The sequence below is a fragment of the Heterocephalus glaber genome, unplaced genomic scaffold (genome assembly GCF_053883595.1).
Source record: "Heterocephalus glaber isolate CG9 unplaced genomic scaffold, H.glaber_assembly_v1.0 deba00000122, whole genome shotgun sequence".
Classification (NCBI taxonomy): Eukaryota; Metazoa; Chordata; class Mammalia; order Rodentia; family Bathyergidae; genus Heterocephalus; species Heterocephalus glaber.
The window spans coordinates 82,942,667-82,950,713 of NW_028258138.1; positions in this window are offsets into that span (position 1 = coordinate 82,942,667).

The following is an 8,047-nucleotide window of genomic DNA, read 5'->3' on the forward strand; positions in this document are numbered from 1 at the left end:
TGACTTTTAAATGTGATACCGAATGCACGATCCATGAAAGAAACAACTAAGTTGACAGACAGAAAGCACTGACAGAAGCCACAGTTAAAAAATGAAAAGGCAAGGTACAGATTAGGAAAAAAAATTTTGAAGCACGTATCTGATAAAGGACAGGTAAGCTCAATGAATGGTAAATGAATGAATAAATAAATAAATGAAAACAAACCCTAGTTCTTAAAGTGACCAAAAGACCTGAAAGATGCCTCACCAAAGAAATGAGTGGTAGACGGTAAGTAATGTAAGCAAACATGCTTGGTGTCATTGTTGTTGGAGGATTGCAAATGAAAACAGCAATGTACTATCACTACCCAGCTATCAAAAGGGCTAAAATTCAAAACCCTGACCACCCCTATGCTGACGGAGACAGGGACCAGGCACGCTCACTGCCTGGCAGGTGTAGTGGCACAGGTACTTTGCAAGTCAGGGTGTCAGGTCCTCCTGGAGGGGAACACAGGTTCACAGGTCCACACACAGCAATGTGTTCCCAGGCATTTATCCAAACGGGTTGAAACTTATGTCCACATCTGAACCTACACATGGGTGTTCACGGTTGCCAAAAACTGGGAGCAGTTGTAAGTAGAAATCTTTCAGTAAGAGATAGATAGGACAGCCATACAGAGCATTAAGTGATAACAAAAAATGAGCTCTCCAGCCACAAACCGACATGGGAGGATCTTGAATGCATATTACTAGTGTACAAAGCCAGTCTGAAGTCTTCTATACTGTATGATTCCAAGTATATAACATTCTGGGATAGGTAAAACTATGGATATGATTTAAAAATATCAGTGGTGGCCAGGTGTGGTGGCACACACCTGTATTCCTAGCACTTGGAAGGCTGAGGGAGGAGAATTGCTGTGAGTTCAAGGCCAGCCTGGGCTACATAGTGAGTTTGAAGCCAGCCTGAACTATATAAAGACATCTTGTCTCAAAAAACCAAAAAAACTGGGCTAGGATTTAGCTCAGTGGTGCCGCTGCCTGCCTTGCCAGTGCAAGGTCCTGAGTTCGATCCCTGGTACCAAAAAACCCAAACTAAAACAAAATCAGTGGTGACCAAGTGTTCAGGGAAAGGAAGAAAAGGAGGATGAGGAGATGGTGTGTACGAATTTTTAAGGCAGTGGAAGAACTCTGTATGACACTGCAGTGGTGGGCACATCACATTCTACATTTGTCAAGCTCCATGGAACTATAAAACACAAAAAGTGAGTCATAGCATAAATGAGGCACCTTAGTTATGGATCAACATCAACTCACCAATTGTAACAAATGCACACTAACACAATATTTTTTTTTGAGCCAGGGTCTCCCTATGTAGTTCAGACTAGGCTTGACCTCACTATGTAGCCCAGGCTGGCCTTGATCTTGTGGTGATCCTCCTGGCTCTGCTTCCTGAGTGCTGGGATTAGACGTGTACCATCACACCTGGCACAAGATGCTAATAATAAGATAAACTGGGGGAGATAGAGATGAGAGGTATATGGGAGCCTTGTACTTTCTGATCCCTAAGACTTCCAACCTCTCCAAAGTCTATCAATAAAAAATGAAAGAAATGTTATATGCATCTCATCATCATGCACTTCCTGTTTTACTTAACTCTGCTTCTATGACTGAGCGTAAATAGCTCGAGAGCATTCATTCTCATTTCTTCACACAACATGCAGTTATGAATACAACAGGTAAAAGCACAGGGTTGTGGTGAAGGAAATGTTCAGAGCGAAATGGAGAGCTGTAAATGGCTCTGTAAGAAAAAAGAAAGAACCTACATCAATAGCCTAATTTTATAACTCAATAAACTAGAAAAAGAAAAGCAAAGCAAACCCAAAGCTAACAGAAGGAAATAAATGAAGATGGAAACAAAAATAAACAAAATAGAGTAGATAAAAACAATAGAATCAATAAAACACCAGGTCTGCCTTGGAGTCAGTTGATCATGGACTGAACACACAGAAACCATGAGCCAAATGAACTTCTCTAAGTTGTGGGAGTTAGGTATTTTGTTTTAGTGACAGGATGGTGACTAATAAACATGCCATTGAATTAGATTACCTATATGAAGTGAACAAATTCTGAGAAACACATAAATTATCTAAACTGAATCAGGAAGAAAGAGAGAAATCTTAGTGACCTACAAATAATGAGATTGAATCAAAATCCTCAAACAAGGAAGAGTCCGGGACAAATGGCTTCACTAGTGAATTCCACAAAGCACTTAATTAACACCAATTCCTAACTCTTCAGAAGAAAAAGAAATAAAGAAAAAGAGAGAACATTGCCTAATTTATTGTGTGAGTCCAGTCTTATCCTGATACCAAAATGGAAGACATCAAAAGAAAATCATAGATCAATATCTCTTATGAATCTACATTTGAAAGTCCTCAACCAAAAAATTTTTTTTCTCAAAAAAATATAAGGAAACAGGGCAGGGGATTTTTCTCAGTGGTTTCGCCGCCTGCTGTGTAAGCACAAGGACCCGAGTTTGATCCCCAGTAACAAAAAACAAACAAACAAACAAACAAACAATATATATATATATGGAAACTGACTCCAACTGCACATTAAAGAATCATATGCTCTTACCAAATGGGATTTATCCCAGAAATGCAGGCTGCTCAGCATAAGAAAGTCAGGGTGTGGAGGTGTACACTGGGAGGCTGAGGCAGGAGTGAGGTCTTTCTCTTCCTTGATATGCCTCATTCCTTGGTTTTATCTTTTCTGCCATTTCTCTGTCAATGTTTTAACATTAAAGCACCCTTGAATTTCTGGGATAAAGACATGTTGTTCCTGACAGAGTCTGTTTTCTCAGCACTGCTAGATTCAGCTTCAAGGCATTTTAAGATTCTTGCACGCATGTTCATCTCAGTCCATTTGGGCTGCTCTGATAAAATACCATACCCTGGGCAGTTTATGAACAGCAGGAATTTATTTCTCAGAATTCTAGAAGCTAATTCTAGGTCCAGGATCCAGCGTCTGGTCCAGGTGGCTAGTGTCTGGTGAGGCCGGTCCATGTGGGTAGAAGGCATCTTCTCCCGGGTCCTCGTGCGGGGGGAGGGCCTGCCGAGCCCTCAGGCCTTTCTCACGGCACTGATGAGGATAACCCTTATTCCCGGCCTTGAGGTTAGTTAGAACTGGGGGGCAGGCCACAGCCGTCCATCCCAACCCTCCTCAGCTGGCTCTGGTGAGTGGCGGGCCCCGGACACACACAGGCCTCTGTGTGTGGTTCCTCTGTGGCATGGACTGGGTCGGGACTGCTCCCATGACTTTCCTTCCTGAAAAGGTGTGCATAAGATTGGACCGATCTGTTCCTTGAAAGTTTGATAGGATTTTCCAACAATTGCTGGTTTTTTTCTTTTGGTAGCAAGATTTCAGACTGGTACTGATTTGATTTCTTAAGTGCTCATCTCTTCAATGGTATTTATTCAATGGTTGTAAGTCTGCCTTAGCTTCCGCCCTCTCTGGGCCTCTCTTGTTTTGATACATGGGGCTTTTTACTCCCCTTCCTACTGCCTGTGCAATGTGAATCTCATTTAAGATAATCCAAATTATAAATCTGTGGTAGGTGGACGTCTGTGTTGGACTGTCGTGTGGCTGGAAGCAGAGTCCTAAACTCATATCGCTGCAACTTTACCAGCTCCTGCGGGCGTGTGGCTCGTCAGTGACTGCACCGCTCTACGCCGCGAACAGCGCTGTGTGTAAGTTGCTGGACAACCTCCTCGCGTCTTAGAACAATCTGATTCATTAATTTTTGTCATTCTGGCGACCCTGCGGTTGTGGATTTAGGTTGAGGTTCTTCGCCTACTGGTGCGGTTGACATCTCTTTACAGGCTCCTTGGACCCCTGAGTTTTCTCTTCTGTGTGGAGCCTGTTTGTACTTTTTGACCATTTTTCTCGTATTTGTCTGTTAATAATTTGTAGGCATTTTCATATATTCCAGATAGTAAGATTTTTCCCAGTTATATTTATAGTGCAAAATATCCTATTTTCTATCTTCTCTATATAATTTTTTTGTGTGTGTGTGTGGTACCGGGGATCAAACTTGGGACCCTGTGCTTGCAAGGCAGGCAGTGGAACCACTGGGCTAAATCCCTGGCCCAATTTTTTATGTTTTGCTTTATTTTATTTTTTTTAACATTGTTCTAGCTTTAAACAGAAAGAGGAAATTTGCTTTTGTGATTTGCTTACCTATATAAAGAAAAAAGAACCCCCTTTAAAGAGAAGTGTCTTGAATACTTCAGTTTCAGGATTTCTGTAGTGTACGGCACACACCCCACCCCAGAGGGACGGGAGGTCTTCCTATGGCAGCGGGAACTCCTGGGATCTGCAAGGGTTGATCGGATTCTCCCAACCTGGTTCCCGGGAGGAAGTTGACACCCGAGTGTCAGGATTGGTCCAGAGCCTCTGCTTGTGGATTTCAAGTGTCCTGACGGGTTTAGAGAAACTTAGTTTAAATTTCGCTGTTTCCTAAACCTCAGCTTCTCCTGGTGTCTAAGGTGGTTTTGCCTGCAGTGCTCCCAGGTGACCAGCGGGGTCTAGGTGGGGACAGGGGTGTGGGACCAGGTTCAGAGCCCCGACAGCACCCTGAGGCAGTGGCGTGGAGACAGCCTGCAGCTCGGGCCATGAGGGTCTTCAGCTGTTTTCCATGGCCCCCTTCCAGTTCTAAGTGCTTTGAGGCATTTGGCTGGGAGGTGCTGTTCACATTCACCCACTGAATTTCCCATTCTGCTGTGATTGCTGAGCTTTTAAATTTATGTTAACCAGGGTTGGATGATATTTTTTCTCTTCTGCAGACTAAGAGTTCTCTAATGACTCTGTGTGTGTGTGTGTGTGGTACTTGGAATTGAACTCAGGGTCTTTTTTCTTTTTGAGACAGGGTCTCACTAAGTTGCTAAGTTTCCCAGGTTGTGCTTAAACTTGTGATGCTCCTGCCTCAGCCTTCCAGAGCGCTGAGAGTCCACCCCGGCGGGGCCCAGAGGCACCTTGTGAACAGGAGAAAGGGGCAGAACTGTCATCTCTTCAGAATGCGTCCCTTGGCAGTGCTGTGTCCTACGCTGTCCCACTCCTGCCCCACACAGCCCCTCTGCAGCAGCCCGGCTTCTGCTGTGGCCAGGGTGTAAACCCCTCACCCCAACCCCAAGGCCATCGCCCCAGGAGTGACAGTGGCCCGTTTCCCCTCCTCGCTTTATTCAAGTTTCAAAGATGACTTTTAATGCACAGTGTTTAACGTTGAAATACAGAATTAATCAGCCTTTTTCCCTTTGTGGTTGGGGTTTGTTAAGAAATCCTTTGCTCTCCCGAGGTAAAAGATGTTGGTGTGAAAGAGTTAAGGCTTAGTTTTCTGACTGTGTGACAGCCTGCAACTGACTCTCATCTGATGGGTGGGGCTCTGCCCTCACCTTCTCTCGGTTGCTCACTGCCCTGGGACGGCTGTTACAGATGAGCTCCCAGTGCCCGGCTATTCCCAGCTTGCTCCCCTGGCTCCGCTCTGTGTGCCGGCTCAGCATCAGCACCAGGACTGGCTTCGCTCTGAGTTTAGTAGAAGTCTCGGGGCCTGTGAGTGAGCCCTCCTTCTTACTGGGCAGGAAAATTGTCACTTCTAAGCTCTCATCTTTCATGTTAGTTTTAGGATGATCTCGTCATGTCTTTGGAGAATCCTGTAGCGATTTTGGCTGGAATTTTAATGAGTTTGTACATCGGTTTGGAAAGGGAATTATATTTTCATTACCTTGTACCTCCCACTCATAAATAGGCTATTATCTCTTTTTAATTTACATTTGCTTTTATGTCATTCAATAACACTTTATATTTATCCATATTTATATTTTATATTTAACTGTATAAGGCCTGCATCTCTTTGGCTAAGTTTTTTATACCTGGGGTTGTTTTGTTCGTGTCTAGAATGCTGTCTTTTTTACCCTCACATTTCTGATTGACGCAGTTGATATTTGCATTCTGATCTTGGATCTTATAACTTTGATGAACTCTTAATGGTGTGTACAATTCCATGTGGACATTGTTGACGTTGTCTGTCAACAGTTATCATTGCTGGCTGTGTTACATTCTGTCACTGTGACAAAATACCTGAGATCGTTAATTTATAAAGAGGAAAGGTTAGGGCCGGGGATTTAGCTCAGTGGTTTCGCCGCCTGCTGTGCAAGCGCAAGGACCCGAGTTCGATCCCTGGTACCAAAAAAAAAAAAAAAAAAGGAAAGGTTAACTTGGCTTACAGCTTCAGAGGTTCCACTCTACCATCAGTTTGTCCCATTGTCTTTTGGAGCTGGGGCAAGCGGGGTGTTGTGGCAGGGCCTGAGCAAGCTGCTTAACCTCATTGGTGGAGAAGAAGAGGCAGGGTCCCCACATCCCCCACAAGAGCTTGCCCTCATCCAGCTTCTAACTTGGCCCCACCTTTTAAAGGTGCAGCATCTCCCAACTGGACCATGAGCTACAAAGTCTTCAATCATGGGCAGTAGGGAGCCATAATCTGAAGCGCAGCACCTGCCATCTATGAACAACAGTTTGTTTATTTCACTTTGGTCTCCTTTGCTCTCCTCCTCCTCTTACTGCATTGGTAAGGAGCCCAAGCAGTGTTAATCAGAAGCAGCAGTGGAAGGCTTCCTCTTCTCCCGCAGGAAATGCTGCTAATATTTCACCATGCACTGAGAGGTTTGCTCTCTTATTCACAGATATATTCAAAAGCCACATTAGCCAGGTGTGGTGGTGCACGCCTGTAATCTCAGCACTTGGGAGGTTGAGCCAGGAGGATTGTGGTGAGTTTGAGGCCAGCCTGGGCTACAAAGTGAGTTCAAGGCCAGCCTGAACTACATAGCAGACCCTGTCTCAAAGAACCTGAATAAATAAATAAATAAAATAAAAATGAAAAGCAACATTGAAGTCCTGGTTCAAGAAGAGAAAAAAATGAAATACTGAACAACAAATTATAAATAATAACTTACTCTTTGAGTTAAGGAGAAATAGATATAAAATTCACAGGAAGCTGGGATGTCTATAAATAGCTCAGACATCCAGGGGGAAAGCAACCATAAAGAACCCCAACTATAAAATATTAAGTAAGTAGTAATTCAAGTTGATTAATTTTGGGGAACTTGTTGAAACACTAATGATAATCACCAAAAACAATCGTGGAGAAGGCCAGGGATGTAGCTCAGTGGTGCTGCACCTGCCTGGCAAGTGCAAGGTCCTGAGTTTGATTCCCAGTACAAAAAAAAAAAAATCATAGAGAAAATTCGGAGACGTGTGTAATAGATTCTAGAGTATTTTATAATGGAGGTGTTTCAAGGCACAATGTATTTATTACTGCAAGTAACTAGGGACAATTTAGAAATTAGCCCTGGGAGGTAGGCTGGCTTCCAACTCTCTGTACATTTTGTGAAGTGATTAATTTTCTCCTAGCTTCCCAATGCCTCATTCTCTGCCCCTCATTTCAGGGGCCTACTGTCCTGTCTTTTCATAATCTCTGAGTCTTCAAAGGTACCTTCCTGATTCCTCTTTTAGGCTTGCCTTTCCCTCTTTAGATGAAGGCGTCTCCAGTTTCATGAGTTAGAGAAATGCAGTATCAGGCACATTTCAGGACTCAGATGTGCACTGTGAATTATCAAAATGGGAATACAGCTTGCAGTAATACCCCCAGTTAATTGATTATGGACCCCTTCCTTCCCAACATACATAACACCTTGTGTAACCTGATCAGAAACATACCGTGCTTCAGTAATTTCTTTTCAGTACTGGGAACTGAACCAAGGCCTTCACAATGAGCTACATCCTCAGCTCTTTTTTAATTTATTTTGAGACAGGGTCTCACTAAGTTGCTGAGTTGTCCAACCTGGGCTTGAAGTTGTGATCCTCCTGCCTCAGCCTCCCAAAGTGCTGGGATTACAGGTTCACATCGGTGCTTCAGTAAACCTAAGGGAAACATGTTATATCCTCTCCCTTTGCTAGACTGTCACATCTTTGAAGGAAGATGCTTCTTTTTGAACCTTACCAGAGCTCTGGTATG